At 37.4% G+C, this 19,694-nt stretch overlaps 2 long non-coding RNA genes across 2 annotated transcripts; both read right to left on the bottom strand.

Annotated features, from left to right (window-relative positions):
• Positions 1 to 10,749: 10,749 nt before the first annotated feature.
• Positions 10,750 to 12,899, bottom strand: LOC139939297 (uncharacterized). Its single transcript, XR_011786282.1, has 3 exons — positions 12,828 to 12,899; positions 11,312 to 11,391; positions 10,750 to 10,793 (listed from the first exon to the last, which is right to left on the bottom strand). It is a non-coding gene; the product is annotated as an uncharacterized lncRNA (long non-coding RNA).
• Positions 12,900 to 13,530: 631 nt separating this feature from the next.
• Positions 13,531 to 15,810, bottom strand: LOC139942401 (uncharacterized). Its single transcript, XR_011786677.1, has 3 exons — positions 15,713 to 15,810; positions 14,692 to 14,791; positions 13,531 to 13,623 (listed from the first exon to the last, which is right to left on the bottom strand). It is a non-coding gene; the product is annotated as an uncharacterized lncRNA (long non-coding RNA).
• Between the last annotated feature and the right edge of the window lie 3,884 nt (positions 15,811 to 19,694).

Here is a 19,694-nt window from a genome sequence, read left to right as displayed (position 1 = left end):
CAAAATTTGTCATTTTTTTGTTGAAAAATGTTGGTTGAAAAACACTGTTAAAACTTCTTACCTTTAGAATTGGAGTGCAGGGGCAAAAAATATTTATGTAAAATGATAAGAATGTGTAAAAAACATTCGTGTAATTACTGTGCAGTCATCTTGTTTCTTTGAGGAGACAAAGTTATCAAAATCTTCTTTGAGGGGGCAACTTACCCTTGACCAGTTCGGGATCACTTAACATCTCATTGCGTCAAATGGTGCCGCACTAACTTACTAAGTCTGGTAAAATCATACTACTGCAGTAGAAAGTTTATTTAGTTGATTTTGAGAAACATTACTTCAACAAATTCTTGTAGATTTTTTATTTTGTGAGAAAATTAAGCTTGGAGGGGGTCAATAATGCTTTTTAGGTTCGCTTCACTTTTTCATTTGCCTTTGCTGTTGTTTTGTGGTTTTGTCGCTGGGTTTTTGCGCTGCTATTGAAGACACTTGCATGACATTCACTAAAGAAAGGAAGTCCAAGTCCATGCCAACACACCTCTGATGTGTCGTGTCCTTGAGAGACAGTTTTATGAATGGGAGTATGGGTTTGCAATAAAGGGCACTCTACTGATTCAGAATAGATTCAACTGATCCTGAACTGGTCAAACAGGTGACGATACTTTTCTCAAAGCCTCTTCAAAAGAACTAATCTTTTTTTGTCAGTGAATACTTGGTGAGTTTTATGACATGTTTAGGTAAACTGATAAACTTTTATGTTTAAGATATCAAAGAGATTGCAACAAAAAACCATGTGAATTCAAGAAGTGATCCAGAACTGGTCAAACGACTGTAGTATGAATGAACATGGAGAATGAATGTGATACTGGAAATAGTTGAGGGATTTTTTGTAATTGTGTTGAGTTATTAAGACCCAGTTGGGGCGTGGTACACCGTTTAGTTTTAGAAATCTTGCCATTTGCAGTCATACTATACCTATGGAGGAATTTTCCTTGGAAAAGTTTACGTATGGCGCCACCACTTTTTTATTCGATATGAAATAATAATAGTATCTAACTTTACTTATTAATGAGATATCCCTTTTTGTAAAAATGAGTGAAAAAAGTGGTGGCACGGAAAGTTATCCCTTTCCTTCCCCCATAGGCTACTCGACCAACTCGTCTTCCAATCCAACCAACTTGTTCTCATCCAGAATTGTACGGGGCAATCAACCTGTAATTAGTGTATTCCAACTCAACTCTTTCTCCAACCAACTCGTTTAGCATGGAATGTAAACTTTATAGAATGTTGGCTGGCTTTTTTTTTTTTTTTTTTTTTCCTCCAAGCAAGATTTTCCTGGGCTTAATTGTGGTAGGTTTTTGTGCTTTAACAGGTTTTATGAAATTGGGCCTATGGCGATATGTGGTGTTTTCTATGTTGTGCAATAAAATTAATTTCACCTTTGAAAATTAAAATACGAACTAGGCATCAGTGTCAGGGCCCAATTTCATATAGAGCTGCCTAACGGTTTATTTGTTTCAAATATCAAGTAAATGACCACAAGGGATCAACCGACTGACGACTTCTCAGGTTGTATTGTAGACTTGATCCCTGGTTTACCGATAAAGAACTCAATTACAGATTTTACGCATTAATTTACATCTCCCAACAGCCCTGTTACTCTTGCTTGCTATTTAACTGCAATCAAAATAATCCTTTTGTCTTTAGTTTTTGTTTACTTGAAAAATGAATCATGAAACTTTTTTTTATTGAACCAGCAGAAAAAAAACCTAAGGTAAAAGCAAATTATCTGACACACTTCATGTTAATGATGGATAATGCTCTTTAACACCAAGTTCTTTTTATTTTTGATTGCAGTTAAGCTTACCATCTCCAGGTATACCTATCGACAAGCCTGGCCCACAATAAACGAGCATCAGTACTCTTCAGTGAGGTAATTTCCTAACAAGTAAACCTTTAACATTACTTGTACAAATACTGTAAGCAATTGCTGGTCACGGACAATGGTTTCTGAGCTGAAACAAGTTACCAGCCAAAATGTCAGAAAGATTACATTGTTGCCACTGGCTCCCACCTTCATTTTAATGTGTAGAAACTATTTTTCTAAGTAGTACTTTCTGCTTAACAGCTTTTTAAAATTGGACCCTGCTGAGAAATGACGTGGGCCCAATTTCATAAAGCTGTTCAGCAAAAAACACTACTCAGTTGATTTCTTTGCTAAGCAAAACAGTTGTGTGGGGAACCAGTTGCAACAATGTCAACCTTTTGCAATTGTGGCTGGTAAACCAGTTTCTGCTAAGGATTATTTGGCAGTGCTTAGCAAGTTTTGGTGCTTATACAGGCTTTATGAAGCAGGGCCCTTGGTTGTAACAAACTGTACTTCTGACCAGGCAAAAATACTGTAGCCTTGACCGGGGGTTGCGATGCACACAGCTTTATAATGACACAAGAATACAAATAACTAGCTTCTCTGTCCCTTGTTCTGGAGCTTTATTTTAGTTACCCTCAACAAGTACTGACTTTTACACGAGGGAGAAGGCCTAAAGCCAGATTGGTTCCCCAATCGGCCTGCAAGGGCTGCGAGCAGTGCTCCGGCAGGGTGTCGTGCTGGCACCGATTAATAAGCACAGTCGATACAATGCCATAATTTACATTGTGAAAGATACAGGAGAAGAACAAAATTATTCCTTCAATAGAGAATTTATTCCAAAGAAAAAGTAATATTTTATATCCTTTGTTGCTGGAATACAGCAGCTGGTGTACAATTGTTACAAAAGTGAAACAAGCAGAGATTTTCTTAGATATATAAATAATAACTTTTGCACCCTCCTCAGAATTGATGACAGCTGTTTTGCTTCAGGAAAAATAGAAAGTGATGGAAAATGCATCTGTAGTCTTTAGATATACATACCTGTTGTAGTCTTGACCATATGAAGAATTATTTTCGTGGGCCTATGATTAATTAAGTAAGGTGTAGAAATATTTGTTTTAAACTAAAAATGTGTTTCTTTTGTTTGCCAGCAGCTCCAATCTCCTAAAGATCAACATGTCTGAGACCCACTTATCATCATACGTAACCTGGCATAAAGAACAACATTCTCTGTGAACAGGTAAATTGAGACCCTTACAATCTCAACCCCTTCTTCAGTATCCAAAGTGAAGGATTCAGAAGGACTTGGGACAGTTCAGGCTCAAATGACAGTTGCATGTCACAACAGGTCACATTCCAATCTAATAAAGTACAACCAATTTATGGAGTGACAAAGAAGAAGAGGTAATGGAAAGATTGTTGCCACATGCTGGCCAAGATTCTTAATAATAAATTCTCTTTTCTCATCATTTCCACCTTGAAGCGCCATCCTCTAAATTACATTAAAACCCTATTGGGGGGGGGGACATGATCCCAGTACCAAATTTGTGCCTGTAGCTTTTTTGTATGCATCTGACCACCACATCTTATGACTTTTACCATTAGTTACTTATTGTCAGAAAATAGTAAGGTCAGCTGGTACCATGGCAACCATTCATTGTTTGCCTGTGTGAAATGATAACAACAACTGTAGTTATTTTGGGCTTGTTTACCACAATTTACAAACTTTCCATGCATTGCAGGAATTCAAAATGGCAAACATATGCAGCGTCCATCTTAGATTTTTTTTATTTCAGCATGTACTGAGGGGTTCAAACTGTCAAAGAAATACTAGCAAAATTATCAATTAGGCATTACAGTCCACCCATGTTGGCTCTCAAAGTTAACGGGAATGTCAATATTTTAAGATGGGATAAAAAGTGATTTTTTTCAACAACAAAAAAGTAATAGACGCTTAATAATTACAGTGCCAACAACAGTGGTCATTTAATGGTCTCCTTAAATGATCCATTTTTTAAACTATAACTGTTTGATGGAAGAATCAATTTGACTAACAAAATTCTGATTAAAAAATTTGGTTTGTTTAAACACCAACACAAAAACCTCAAGCAAACTGTTTTAGGATTTGACTTCACCTCCAATCACTGTTGCTTAAAATAATCCTGATGTGCACAAATTCGTCAGAATAATCTTTCCTTGTCTCAATATTGGTGTTCTGAAGGTATTTTTTAAAACAAATCTTAGGTGAAACCATTTCATTTGAAATTAATTCTTGTCTACTATTTGTTTTGTTACAGGAAGGCTTCCGACATTCCACATGGAAAAATACACTTCACTGTTTATTTGAGCAGTCCTAGTGTTACCTTTTTTTTGAGCTTTAGAAAATCAGTTTTGTTAATTTTTTAATCTCTGCTTCATTTTGCTGTTATTTAAAGTTTTGCTTGCAATTTGTTTGTGTTTGTTGATGTTTTCCTGTCTGTATGCGTGCTCACATTTATTGGTTCGAGAATGCCTCGCCCTAAGCGCACTTCCAACCAACAGCGGCAGATACGCGGCCGATTCGGGCATTATGTTAAAGTCCCCACGATCTTTAGGTTTTCAACCTCTACTCCTGTTGTCAACATGGACCTGGTTCGGGGCAGCAACTGTCTGTCACTTCTGGAATTGGTGAGTTTCTACTTTCAATTTTGATTTAGTAACTGCACTCTCTAGTAAAAGGTACATTTCTAAAAGGCAATTAGTCATATTTACACCTAAATAGCCGCTTAAGTTAGGCTTTACACAAAACCAAGAAATGGAAAGCAAATTAACATGATGCAAATAATCAGAATGCTTTGTTGAGACTTTGAACTTAATCTTTCAGAGCCAGAGATGCAGCTGTTCCCCAAATCAAGTGCAGAGGGAATCAGCTCTACTGACATCGCTGAAGGCTACACATAAGGGAAAGCAACTTTTATGAAACATCAGCATCTAGTAATCATAACACACTATAGCTGTTCATTGTCAAGTTATGAATGAACCACCCTGTAATTTTTCTTAAATTTTAAAATTTATTCTAGATGTGTTATTAGGCCTCACATGTTTTAATGGTGTTTTTCAATTAAGTTTTTAAACTACTTAAAACATTTCTGTAAATAAGTACACCATTGCAAGCAAGCACATATTATGCGTTTTTATGCGCTACTTGGCGATCTTAGGGCCTTGGTGGTGCGGCACTAACCCTAACCCTATTAACCCTATTAACCCTATTAACCCTATTAACCATGTTAACCCTATTAACCCTATTAACCCTATTAACCCTATTAACCCTATTAACCCTATTAACCCTTACTAATTGTTTGGAATACGGAAGTACAAAGCATGGGACATTCCAGACTTATTGCGAAAAGGGACTTGGACACATGCACGTGGCATGTGGGGTCTCAGCCCGGCCGGTTGTTTCACATCTGGTGGTTGATCTTAAAGGTGCACTCCGGTGTTATCACAAACTATGGTTGACCAAACGGGTTAGTTCCTAGTCTAGGCCATGTGACTAGGGGCCGCGTTCGGGAGTAGGGGGTGCCCCCCTCAGACGGGGGCATGGACCTGGGCGCTCTTTAACTAGAGTATGAGGGACCTGATGATCTCCTGGGCGTGTTTTAGGGATGTCTTGGTACTAACCCTAACCCTAACCCTAACCCTAACCTTAACCTTAACCCTAACATTGTTTGGAATACGGAAGTACAAAGCATGGGACATTCCAGACTTATTGCGAAAAGGGACTTGGACACATGCACGTGGCATGTGGGGTCTCAGCCCGGCCGGTTGTTTCACATCTGGTGGTTGATCTTAAAGGTGCATCATTTGGTGTTATCACAAACTATGGTTGACCAAACGGGTTAGTTCCTAGTCTAGGCCATGTGTCTAGGGACCGCGTTCGGGAGTAGGGGGTGCCCCCCTCAGACGGGGGCATGGACCTGGGCGCTGATTTAATATAGTATGAGGGCCCTTATGATCTCCCGGGCGTGTCGGGGCTGGTATCCTGGGACCTGCACGTGGTGGCCCTGCTTTTAACTAGCCTTACCAGGATGATATAGGCAAAATTATGAACCAAATAAATTAAACGCTTGCAATGGTGCATTTATACAATACCTTACCTTTACTCTCACAAGTGTAATATCCAATGTAATACTGGCACAACTTTTTAGGTCATCAATTTTCTAATTGTGGTTTTTCAGCTGTACTGTTTGAAAATAGGTTAAAGTACATTGCTGTGCCAGAAATTCACTCTTTTGCTCATTAAATTTTGGTTGCATGCCTGTTGCAACTAGTCATTAGAAAAAAAACGTGTTTGAGTTTACTCTTTGGCTCTCACGATCAATAAAAATAGAGAGGAAAAGGGCGTTTGAGAGAACTTGAGAAAAAAATAAAATAAGTGCATTGTCATGAATACATCTGAAGTCTTGTTTTGTGTAAAAAATTGCTCAATAAAAACCAATAAGTTTATATATTCATGTTGAGTCTGTCTTTTTATTTAATCTTGTTCTTTTGACTGATTTGGGATCATTTTATTTTTCGGTCAATTTTCGCAAATGGGCCATTTTGAGCCAGGATCTTTGGTTTAAAAAACTGCATGGGGTTAAAATTTTTCTCTTGAATGATTTGGGATCATTTTATTAGTTGGCCAATTTTTAATAGTGGGCTTTTTTGAGCCCGGATTTTAGGTTTAAAAAACTGTAAGGTGGTTAAACTTGTTCTTTTGAATGATTTGGGACCATTTTATTTTTTGGCCAATTTTTAATAATGGGCTTTTTTGAGCTAGGATTTGGGGTTTAAAAACTGCAAGGGGTTAAACTTGTTCTTTAGAGAGATTTGGGACCATTTTATTAGTTGGCCAATTTTACAAAATGGGCCTTTTTGAGCCAAGATTTGGGGTTTAAAAAACTGCAAGGGGTTAAACTTGTTCTGTAGAATGATTTGGGGACCATTTTATTTTTGGCCAATTTTTAAAAACGGGCCTTTTTGAGCTAGGATTTTGTGTTTAAAAAGCTGCAAGGGGTTAAACTTGTTCTTTTGAATGATTTAGGACCATTTTATTAGCTGGCCAATTTTACAAAATGGGCCTTTTTGAGCTAGGATTTGGGGTTTAAAAAACTGCAAGGGGTTAAACTTGTTCTTTAGAATGATTTGGAACCATTTTATTTGTTGGCCAATTTTTAAAAATGGGCCTTTTTGAGCCAGCAGTTTTGGTTTAAAAAACTGCAAGGGGTTAAACTTGTCCCTTTGAATGATTTTGAATACGGCCTTGGCCGATGGTGTGCCATGAACTTCAAGCCGGGGAGGGCGCTTTACAAGGTACTAGGGATGCTAAGTACTTCCGCACTCAAGAGGGCGCTATAGCAAAAACTTTTAGGAACTTTTTGATGCGGAGTACTCACGGCCACTAGAGGGCGCTATAACAAAAAACTTTTAGGCAATCAAAATGATGGGGAAAAAATGCATTTGTGTTTGTTACAGCGCCCTCTTTTGACTAAACTTTACATTTTTTGATGTAAAAACTGCCCTAATGAACCCCCCTCCGATATCCATCCACTCAAAAAGGCTCATTAAATTGACTGATAATAATAATGGTCCAGAATCAGTCAAAGGAACAAGTTTAACCCCTTGCAGTTTTTTAAACCCCAAATCCTGACTTAAAAAGGCCCATTTTGTGAAATTGGCCAACTAACAAAATGGTCCCAAATCATTCAAAAGAACAAGTTTTAACCCCTTGCAGTTTTTTAAACCCCAAATCCTGGCTCAAAAAGGCCCATTTTGTAAAATTGGCCAACTAATAAAATGGTCCCAAATCATTCTAAAGAACAAGTTTAACCCCTTGCAGTTTTTTTAAACCAAAGATCCTGGCTCAAAACGGCCCATTTGCGAAAATTGACCGAAAAATAAAATGGTCCCAAATCAGTCAAAAGAACAAGATTAAATAAAAAGACAGACTCAACATGAATATATAAACTTATTGAGCATTTTTTTACACAAAACAAGACTTCAGATGTATTCATGACAATGCACTTATTTTATTTTTTTCTCAAGTTCTCTCAAACGCCCTTTTCCTCTCTATTTTTATTGATCGTGAGAGCCAAAGAGTAAACTCAAACATGTTTTTTTCTGTTGACTAGTTGCAACAGGCATGCAACCAAAATTTAATGAGCAAAAGAGTGAATTTCTGGCACAGCAATGTACTTTAACCTATTTTCAAACAGTACAGCTGAAAAACCACAATTAGAAAATTGATGACCTAAAAAGTTGTGCCAGTATTACATTGGATATTACACTTGTGAGAGTAAAGGTAAGGTATTGTATAAATGCACCATCGCAAGCCTTTAATTTATTTGGTTCATAATTTTGCCTATATCATCCTGGTAAGGCTAGTTAAAAGCAGGGCCACCACGTGCAGGTCCCAGGATACCAGCCCCGACACGCCCGGGAGATCATAAGGGCCCTCATACTATATTAAATCAGCGCCCAGGTCCATGCCCCCGTCTGAGGGGGGCACCCCCTACTCCCGAACGCGGCCCCTAGTCACATGGCCTAGACTAGGAACTAACCCGTTTGGTCAACCATAGTTTGTGATAACACCGGAGTGCACCTTTAAGATCAACCACCAGATGTGAAACAACCGGCCGGGCTGAGACCCCACATGCCACGTGCATGTGTCCAAGTCCCTTTTCGCAATAAGTCTGGAATGTTCCATGCTTTGTACTTCCGTATTCCAAACAATTAGTAAGGGTTAATAGGGTTAATAGGGTTAATAGGGTTAATAGGGTTAATAGGGTTAATAGGGTTAGGGTTAGTGCCGCACAACCAAGGCCCTAAGATTGCCAAGTAGCGCAAAAAATCGCATGTGTGCTTGCTTGCAATGGTGCACTTATTTACAGAAATATTAACCGTTTGTTTATTGGAAAAACTTAATTATGTTACTGACACATCTAGAGTTGTTTTCAAAATTTAAGAAAAATTATTGGATTGTTCTTTATTAAGATTTCTACAAGTAACATCTAGGGTGTCCTGATGATTAGATGCTGATATTTCATATGCCTTGTACTTTGTAGCCTTCAGCGATGTCAGCAGAGCTGATTCCCATTGCATTTGATTTTGGGGAACAGCTGGCTCTGAAAATTGTATGAATGCCAAAAAGTGTGATTAGCAAAACAGTTTGCAGAGATAATTAAAAACTGGAATGGCCCTGCTCTCAAAGTATTGAAAGGTATCAAATCAAGCTATAACAATTAAAAACAATAAACACTGATTATTTGCAATTTGCTTTGCATTTCTTGATTTTGTGTAAAGTATACATCAGGTGCAACTAGGAACCTTTTTAGGTGTTCATATTATGACTAATAGAACTTGCTTTTTAGGAATATACCTTTAACTAAAGAGTTCAGTTCCTTAATCAAAATTGAAAACAGAAACTCACCAATTCCAGAGGTGACGGACATTTTGCTGTCCCGATGCAGGTCCAAGTTGATAACTGGAGTAGAGGTTGAAAACTATTAGGCCTTAATATCGTGGTGAATTTAACAGAATGCCCGAATCGACCGCGTATCTGCCGCTTAGGTCTACCAACCGCCGAAATCGTCTCTTGGGCGGTTGAAAATGCGCTTAGCGTAGGGCATTCTCGAACCAATAAATGTGAGCGCGCACACAGACAGACAAACATCAAACACAAACAAATTGCAACGAAACTTTCAATAACAGCAAAATAAAGCAGAAAGGAACAATAATAATTAACAAAACTGATTTTCTAAAGCACAAGAGAAAAAGGTAACAGGAGGACTGCTCAAACAAAAGTGAAGTGTTGCAATGTGGAACGTCGGAAGTCGTCCTGTAACAAAACAAACAGTTGACTAAAAAGAATTACTTTCAAATGAATTGCTTTCACTTCATACATTTAATTATTAAAGAGTAATGGGATACTTTTGGGACCCTTGGTGGCAGCAGACTTACCAGGTAAAATCCATTACTCTCGGTAATGTGCGCATGCTCAGAACTACGTAAGCAATGGAAATTTACCTTGTAAGTCTGCTGCCACTTAGCATTCCAAAGTCTCCCATTTGTAATAAACTGCCCATTGTTGTGGGCACACACATTGTGTTTAGATAATAAAACTTTGTCTTTTGTATTTCCTCTTAATGATTGAAATTCCTGTTATCTTTGAGGGAAGAGAGTGCAACCAAACTGATGATATTTTGATTGTATTTCTTTTGAGTTAGAAACCCAAAGTACATGCTGAAATTTTAAAAATAAAGATGGTCACTGCATATAGTGGTCATTTTGAATTCCCACAATGCATGATAACACTGTCATGTGACAAATCACTTCCATTTTCTTGATAAAACTAAAAAAGCATGTGGACAGTTTGTTAATTGTAGTTAAAGACCCTAAAAGTAACTACAATTGTTTTGTAAATAATTTCACCCTAGGTCAAACAAAATAATGGTTGCCATGGGCCAGTCGACTCGATGTTTTGTTTACAAGATGAGCCTAAATAATTATTGCTTTTAAAGGACACCATGCCCCTCCCCCCATTTCGATAGTGTTTTAATTTAATTTAGAGTTGTCATACAAGGTGGAAGTGATGCAAAAAGAGCAATTATTAGAAGTTCCTGCCAGCATGTGGCCTCAGTCTTTCCATAACCTCTTCTTATATCACTCTAATCCAAATTGGTTGTACTTTTTAAGATTCGAAAGAGGCCCTGTGATATGCAACTGTTAATTTACCCTATACTGGCCCAAGTCCTTCTAAATCCTTCACTTTGGATACTTGTGAAGGAATTGGGACTGTAAGGGTTTCAACTCGCCTGTTTACAGGAAAGGTGGTTCTTTATGCCAGGCTGTATGATGATAAGTGGGTCTCAGACATTTACTTGTTGACATGTTGAAGTTGTGGACACTGGAGCTGCGCAGGAAGGAAAAAACAAACACACCTTTTTGTTAAAACAAATATTTCTAGCCTATAACGAAAGAAAAGCAACAGTGATTAAATCAAATTCCTACAACAGTTTGCTGGAGGTTTTTGTGTGAACTTTTGAATTAATTCTTCCCTGAAACAAGTTACACAGAACCTAGACTGGGCCCTCAGATTTACAGGACAGAGAGGGCAGGGGATTCATAGTGGCCCCCTTTGATTTTCAAAAGTTTTAGAGTTACTTTTATGAAATAATTTGTACATTTTTACCAAGCTCTGCATGATGACATGGGTATAGTTACTTTCTGAATCCTTCACTCAAGATACTGAAGAATGAATTGGGACTGTTTAGCCAGGTTCAAACTTCCTGCGAATGCGAAGTTGACACGAATTTGACGTCACAACTCGTTTTTGCTGCGATTTGCGAATTATTCGCTGCAAATTTGTGACGTCAACATTTATTTTGCGTTTGCATAAAAGATGAACCAGGCTTGATGGTTTCAACTTACCTGTTTACAGAGAAGGTAGTTCTTTTTACAAAGCTGTATGATGAACTTGATCTCATCAGATATTTACTTGGAGACTGGAACTACAGGCAGAAAAACAAAACAAACATACCTTATTGTTACACAGGATAATTCAAGCAAATATTCCAAGCCCAACCAAAGTCATTCTGAATAAACAAGAAAATAGGTATGTATCACTAAAAAATATAGAATAATAATTTTCTCTCTTTCTACTTTTCCTGAAGCACTGGAGCTGTCATCCGATCTAAGGAGATTGCAATTGTACCCGGCCAGCTTGCCAGGGTTGTTTACAACTTGATCTTTGAAATGAAAAATCAAATCCCTTCAAGGTGATCCCATGGCTGCTCCTTTCCAGGTTGGTATCTTAAACTTGGGTGTGATCCCTGGCTACATGGCAGTTAACGGTTGTATGGCTTCTTACTTTCACCCCAAACTAAGATCGACAAAATAGGTAGACCCCCAGCATCAGCCTATTATAGTTCAGTTTGTAGAGCGGAGCTAGCACATTTATCTGGAGGTCATTGGTTCAAATCCTGCTCTAGTAATTTGTTTTATTATAGTACAACCCAAAATTTATTAAACAACACGTACTGATTATTTGCATCATGTTAACTTGCTTTCCACTATTTGGTTTCGTGTAATGTATGCACCAGGCCTAACTAGGAGCTCTATATTTGAGACTAAAAATTACTAATAAATATTTTTAGGAAATTTATCTCTTTATTAAAAAGTGCAGTTCCTTGATCACAGGCTTGTTTATTATCTACTTGTTGACATGTAGACACCTTTGGATATAGCAAGCCTACCTGTAATAAAAACGAACAGTAGACTTCAAATGTTTACTTTCAAACAAACTGCTTTTACTTTGAAATTTTTATAAAAAATACTTCCAGATCAAGATTGTGCAGATCAAGATTATTTTAAGCAACAGTGATTGGAGGGGGAGCTCAAATTCCTGAACAGTTTGCTTGAGTTTTTTTTTTTTGGTGTGAACTTTTTTATCAGTTTAAACAAACCTACATTTTAAGTATAGTGTTGTAAGTGTTTAAGTACCGGGCCCTTTCAGACTTTGAGGGAAAGGGAAACATAGTGACCCCTTTGGATTTTCCAAAACTCATGAGTTATTTTTATGAAATTTGCCACAATTGTACATTTTATCAAGCCCTGCATGATGACATTGATGTAGTTTCAAACTTTAATCACTGAAAGGGTACTTTTCATTAGAGCCTACTTGCCAAAATCATTCTGAATCCTTCACTTTGGAAACTGAAAAAGGTTTTGGGACTGTTAAGCCTGGCTCAAACTTCCTGCGAATGCGAAAGCGATGCGAAGTTGATGAGAATTTGATGTCCTAACTCTGTTTTTGCTGCGATATTTGCAAGAGAGTTGAGCAAAACTCCACTGCTTCGAAATATTCCTTGTGAACTTGTGACGTTAACATTCGTATCGCATTTGCATTTGCGGGAAGTATGAACCAGGCTTTCGGCTTTCAACTTACCTGTTTACAGAGAAGGTAGCTCTTTTTGTCAAGCTGTATGATGACAAATTGGTCTCATCAGACATTTACTTGAAGTTTTGGAGACTAGAGCTGCAGACAGGTAAACAAAACAAACACATCTTCTGTTAAAAACAAATATTTCAAGCCCAACCAAAGTCATTCTGTATAAACAAGAAAACAGGACTTATAACTAAGAGTACCATTTTTCTCATTTTCTACTTTTTCTGAAACACTAGAGCTGATCAAATCTGAGGAGATGCACATGTACCCAGACAGCTTGCCGCGTTGTTACAACTTGATATTTGACATGAAAATTCAAATCCCTTCAAGGTGATCCCCTGGCTGCCACTTCCCAGGTTGTATCGTAAACTTGGATGTGATCCCTGGCTACACGGCAGTTAACGGTTGTATGGCTTTTTACTTTCACCCCAAACAAAGATATTGACAAAATAGGAAGACCCCCGGCATCAGGCTACAAATCTCAGTTGATAGGGTAAAGTGGAGGCCATAGTTTTGAATCCCGCTCTGTCAATTTTGCTTTGTTCAACCCCAAACTTTTAATAAACAAAAAAAATGCTTTCTGATTATTTGCATCATGTGAGCTTGCTTCCCATTAATTGATTTTGTGTAAAGTACACATGAGGCCCAACTAGAATCTCAATTTGGGTGTATATATTACAAATTTGCTCTTTAGCAAACGTTCTTTTTACTAAAAAGTGCAGTTACTTAATCACAGGCCAGTTTCTTAGACATCTACGTGTTGAAGTGTAGACATCTTTGGAGATTGCAAGCCTTGCTGTAACAAAAACCAACAGTAGACTTCAAGTAAATATTTTCAAATGAATTACTTTCACTTTAGAATTGTTATCAAAAATACTTTCAGAACACCAACAGTTGGAAAACTATTCAGATAAACTTTTGCAGATGAAGATTGATTTATAAATTAAGATTGAAGTAGATACACACATGGTGTTATCGCAAACAAAATAAATCTCCATGCAATGCCTCAAATCCTATATAAGATTGATTTAGTTGCTGCAATCAAAATAAGCAAAAGTGATTGGAAGGGGGAGGTCAAATTCATTTTTGTAGGCTTGATTTTGGTCAAACTGATTCTTCCCTCAAACAAGTTTCACTTAACCCTAACAGGATTGGCTTTTTCAGACCTACATGGGACAGGGGAGAGGGGAGGGGCACATAGTTGCCCCCCATTGTATTAAGTTCTAGAGTTGTTTTTATAATTGTACGTTTCACCAAATGTTCTGCATGATGACATAGATATGGGATTTGTTAGATATAGTTTCAGACATTTAATTAAAGGGCACCTTTGATAGTTAATTGACAACTGTTGTGTGTGCTGTTAATTATGAGTCTATCGTGTGACAAATCGCTTCCACTTTCTTGGGAAAACTAAACAAACATGTAGCAAGTTTATGGTGAAAGACCCCCAAAATAACTACAATTGTTTTTTCACATAATTTCACCCAAGGTCAAATGGTAACAGAGGACCTTCGTATTTTGTTTACAAGATGACCCTAAATAATTATTGGTTAAAGTCATAAAATTTGGTGGTGGTCAGATGCAGCAAAAAAGCAACAGGCAAAAGTATAGTAGAGGGTATCATGCCCCCCCCCCCCCAAAAAAAAAGTGATGCAAAAGGAGCAGTTATTAAAATTTCTTGCCAGCCTCAACCTTTCTTCTCTTCTTCTATATGACACTCCACTCCAAATTGGTTGTACTTTATAAGATTGAAATGAGACCCTGTAAGAAGCAACTGTTATTTGAGCCAACTGGCCCAAGTCCTTCTGAATCCCTCATTTTGGATATTGAAGAAGGAATTGGGAATGTAAGGGCTTCAATTTACCTGTTTACAGAGAAGGTAGTTCTTTTTGCCAGGCTGTATGATGATAAGTAGGTCCTAGATATTCATTTGTTGACAATTGTTGATGTTTGGGAGACTTGAGCTGCAGGCAAGAAAACAAAACAAACACACCTTTTTGTTAAAAACAAATATTTCTAGCCCCACAAAAATCATTTTTATATAAACAAGAAACGGGTATGTATTTACTAAAAAATATGAGGTAGTATTTTTCTCACTTTCCACTTTTTCTGAAACACAACAGCTGTCATCCAATCTGAGGAGATTGCAAATACACCCTGTCAGCTTGCCACGTTGTTTACAACTTGATGTTTGAAATTAAAATTTGAATTCCTCCAAGGTGATCCCCTGGCTGCTACTTCCCAGGTTGTATCGTAAACTTGGGTGTGATCCCTGGCTAAATGGCAGTTAATGGTTGTGTGGCCTCTTACTTGCACCGCAAACAAAGATATCGACAAAATAGGAAGACCCCCAGCATCAGGCTAGTATACTTCAGTTGGTAGAGTAGAGCGCTAGCACATTAACCTGGAGGCATTTGGTTCGAATTCCGCTCAAGTAAATTATTCTTAGTTCAACCCAAAACACTTCCCATTTATAAGCCATTTGCGAGTTAGATTTGAATAATGACTGGTACAATTATGGCTTGCTTAGTCACAAAAGTTACCGCTTACATTTGAATTCCTTAGACTACAGAGACAGTTAATATGTCACATGATTCAGAGCAAGCTTTTGTATAGCAACCTCCAGATGAGCAGACCCTGGTACCATTGTGCCATACAAATCCATTCAAAAGCAAAAGCAAGAGCTTGCCCCGAATCATTTTACTTACATGTAGCAACTGTCTCTATACTCTGAGGAATTCAAACTAAAGTGGTGACTTGTAACCAAGCACGTCATTGTACCAGACAGCATTAAAATGTAAAGGCAAATCGCTCTTTGATTTTGTGTAAGGTATGTATCAGGCCTAACTAAGATTTATAATTTGCTTTTTTTTTTGCAAATTTACCTTTCAATTAAAAAGTGCAGTTCCTTAGTCACAGGCCAGTTTATTAGACATCTACTTGTTGAAGTGTAGACATCTTTGGATATAGCAAGCCTGCCTGTAAAAGAAAAACAGTAGACTTCAAATAATTACCTTCATTGCTTTCAATTTTTATAAAACATACTTACAGAACACAATTAATTTGGAAAAACTATTCTGAGGAACTTGTGCCGATCAAGATTTTTTTAAGCAACACTGATTGGAGGGGGAAGGCCAAACAGTTTGCTTGAGTTTTTTTTGTTGGTGTGAACTTTATTATCAGTTAAAACAAACCAATATTTAAAGTTCAGTGTTGAGTTCCGGGGGCTTGATTTGGGTCAAACTGATACTTCCCTCAAACAAGTTTCACTTAACCCTATCAGGACTGGGCCCTTTCTGACTTACAGGGAAGGGGGGCTGTCACATTTTTGTTTGGAAACTTTTATTTTTTTCCTAAAATTTACATTCCCTCTCACTTTGAGTGAAATACTAATTAAAAGCTACAGGCACAAATATGGTAGAGAGTGCCATGTGCCCCCATCCCCCTCTTGGGGTTTTATTGTAATTTAGAGGTATCATTTTAAGGTGGAAGTGATGCAAAAAGATCAACATTGTTAAGAATATTTGCTAGCATGTGGCCTCAACCTTTCCATGTCCTCTTCTTCTATGTCACTCAACTCCAAGTTGGTTGTACATTTTTAAAGATTGGAATGAGACCCTGTGATATGCAGCCATCATTTGAGCCTACTGGCCCAAGTCCTTCTGAATCCCTCATTTTGGATACTGAAGAAGGAATTGGGATTGTAAGGGCTTCAATTTACCTGGTTACAGAGAAGGTAGTTTTCGATGCCAGGTTGATGATGATAAGTGGGTCTCAGATATTCAAATGTTGACACATTGAAGTTTGGAGACCAGAGCTGCAGGCAGAAAAAACAAAACAAATACACATTTGAAGTGTAGACATCTTTGGATATAGCAAGCCAATCTGTAACAAAAACAAGCAGTGGACTTCAAATAATTACTTTCAAAAAATTGCTTTCACTTAGGCCTACTTCCAGAACACCAACAATTTATAAAACTATTCTGAGGAACTATTGCATATCAAGACTTTTTAAGCAACATTGATTGGAGGGGGAGGTCAAACAGTTTGCTTGAGTTTTTGTCACTCTAATCCAAATTGGTTTACTTTATAAGATTGGAATGAGACCCTGTAATAAGCAATTGTTATTTGAGCCTACTGGCCCAAGTCCTTCTGAATCATTCACTTTGGATATTGAAGAAGGAATTGAGACTGTAAGGGCTTCAATTTACCTGTTTACAGAGAAGGTAGTTTTTTGCCAGGCTGATGATTGGGTCTCAGAAATTCAATTGCTGACACCTTGATGTTTTGGAGACTAGAACTGCAGGCAGGAGAACAAAACAAACAAACAAACAAACCTTTTGTTAAAAACAAATATTTCTGACAGTATTTCAATTACAATTATTTTGTATAATCTATAGCTAATAAAACAACAGGCATTTTTTGCTTACTTTCCATTTTTCTTGAAACAATACAGCCTTGATCAATGCTGATGAGAATGCAGAACCTTTTTTTTTATAAAACAATAACAGAATGTAGCAAGTATTTACCTATTTTTGAACCTGTCATGACCAAGTTGACATTCATTAAATACATTTACTCAATGGTTTAGATTAATTGAAACAAAATCAGGCATAAGCCCAATTGCAAGTAAATTTACATTAAAACTTCCACTTTCTAGAAGTTTTGCATAGATGTGTCTACAGATAATTATGCAAATAGTGTGTGAATATTCATTATTTTGTCAACACATGAGCAATTATTTGTTTTCTTAATTGGGACAAAGTAAAATGTCAGATCTTTTAATGTGGTCATTCTATTCAGTCATTTGTATAACTATCATGTTTTATGGGTGTAATTTTCAATTGTATAAACTATTATCTCTTGAATGTCTAATGTAATGTATTCCTGATTTTTTATATACAAAAATGTCTGTGTTTTAATTTTTTTAAGCACAAGATACAAGGCAACTTCTATTGTATCCTTGTATATAAATAGCAATAAACCAAATCAATCGAACAATAGAATACATTGGCCCAAAAGGTATAAGAATAGCCAAGAATGTCTGGATCTAGGTGTTTCCTTTATGTGAGTGTGTAGTAAAATGTGAGTGAGTGTGTGCAAGGAGAGAGTGGTTTGACCAAGAAACACCTTAGTCATCAGCAATGCATGCATGGGCTCAATTTCATACAGAAAAAATGCTAAGCAACTTTGCTAAGCAAAAAAATGAGCAGGGCACCAGTTGCTACAATGTAGACTTCATAGAATTTGGGCTGGTATCCAGTCTCTGTTAGGCAAGATTTTTCTGCTTACAGGCTTTATGAAACAAGATCCTGATTTTTGGACACTACATGCATTGATCTCACTTCTATCTTGAAACTGTTGGGGCAATTGGCTCAATGAAAAATTCCATTTGGTCTATAAGCAGTGGAAGGCAGTGGAACACTGAGACAAACTTGGATGTGTAGAGGTTGTGACTTGCCCAGTGATGGACAGCAAGGTGAATCATCAAACTGCAAACTCGTAAGTAATTGATCTTTTTATATTAGAAACCCATAATTGATTATTTTTGTATAGAATTGTCAACCTCAGCAGGTAATGGACAAAGTAGGCCTACAATAATATTCTCTCACGATAATGAGGGATCGACTAAGTATTGAGTCTCTTGGACACAAGATTGCATTTATCAGCTTACAGAGTGTGTTGTCAGGTTGCCTTTCCACACAGTACAAAAATACACACTAAATCTTCTGGGTACCAGCCTTTGACTGTCCACATCAGAACGACAATGTGTTGCTGATCACAAGGGATAACTTTCCGTATGGCGCCACCACTTTTTCACTCATTTTTACAAATAGGGATATCTCATTGAGGTAAATTAGATACTGTATTATTTCATATTGAATGAAAAAGTGGTGGCGCCATACGGAAACTTTTCCATCACAAGTAACATTAAAGTTTCTTGTCCAGAGCAAATTATTTATTGTTGGCTTACAGAAGTGAAATAGACATCGGTACATTTTGCATACAGTTATTAATTTTTTTGGGGTAAAAACCCGATCTTGTTTTTTTAGCTTGAATATGTATGATAATTATAACTATAACACCCCTTACTAAATATTATGCCTTTTCATTGGTTTAGAGCGCGTCTCATGATATGTCTTAGTTTTACTAGACGGCCGCCGTGTTATAGTGCATCGTTTGCCGTGTGAAATAGTCTATGATAGTCCGACGACTATCACACGGCGTGCAGTACCCAGACGTCTTTTTACCCACCTCGAACCCAATCAGTTGTGCATTTGGTATCTGAAACGCGCGTATGAAACGTTACGTGTACGAAGACGATAAATAGTCTGTTGGAGTGTTATAAAACAAATATTGACTGCTTTAACTCATGGTATGGTTAAAACTACAACTCCCTCGGTGATCCCCGTAGCGTTCCATTTTCCCTCAACTTCGCCTCGGGAATTTAGAATGCTCCGGGGATCACCTTGGGAGTCGCAGTTTTAACCATAGCACTCGAAGCAGTCAATATTTGTATACTATTAATGGTAGGCCCTTAACAGAATTAAGGTTGAGTTCAACTGTTGCCCATATTTTGTTGTTGCCCCTGGTAACCATTAATCTCGCACCCTGACAGTGCAAATGTTTCTGTAGTGATAAAAATCTGTTTACCTAGCAAGATATCATACACAATTTTGAAGGCCCATATCTTTCAAATAAATCAAAGAGTCCCTAACGTAAGCATTTTCGACAGACCTTAACAACCTCTTAGATAATTGAGGTACTTAAATGATCAAATGTTCAGATTTGCAGGAGTATTTATTTATCTTTTGAACACGCAGGTGGTAAGGGATGTTGACAAATAATTTAATTTGACAATCAAAA

Source organism: Asterias amurensis, chromosome 1 (assembly GCF_032118995.1).
Source record: "Asterias amurensis chromosome 1, ASM3211899v1".
NCBI lineage: Eukaryota > Metazoa > Echinodermata > Asteroidea > Forcipulatida > Asteriidae > Asterias > Asterias amurensis.
Note: the sequence above shows the minus strand (reverse complement) of the source record. Positions and strands in the feature narration are given on the sequence as shown.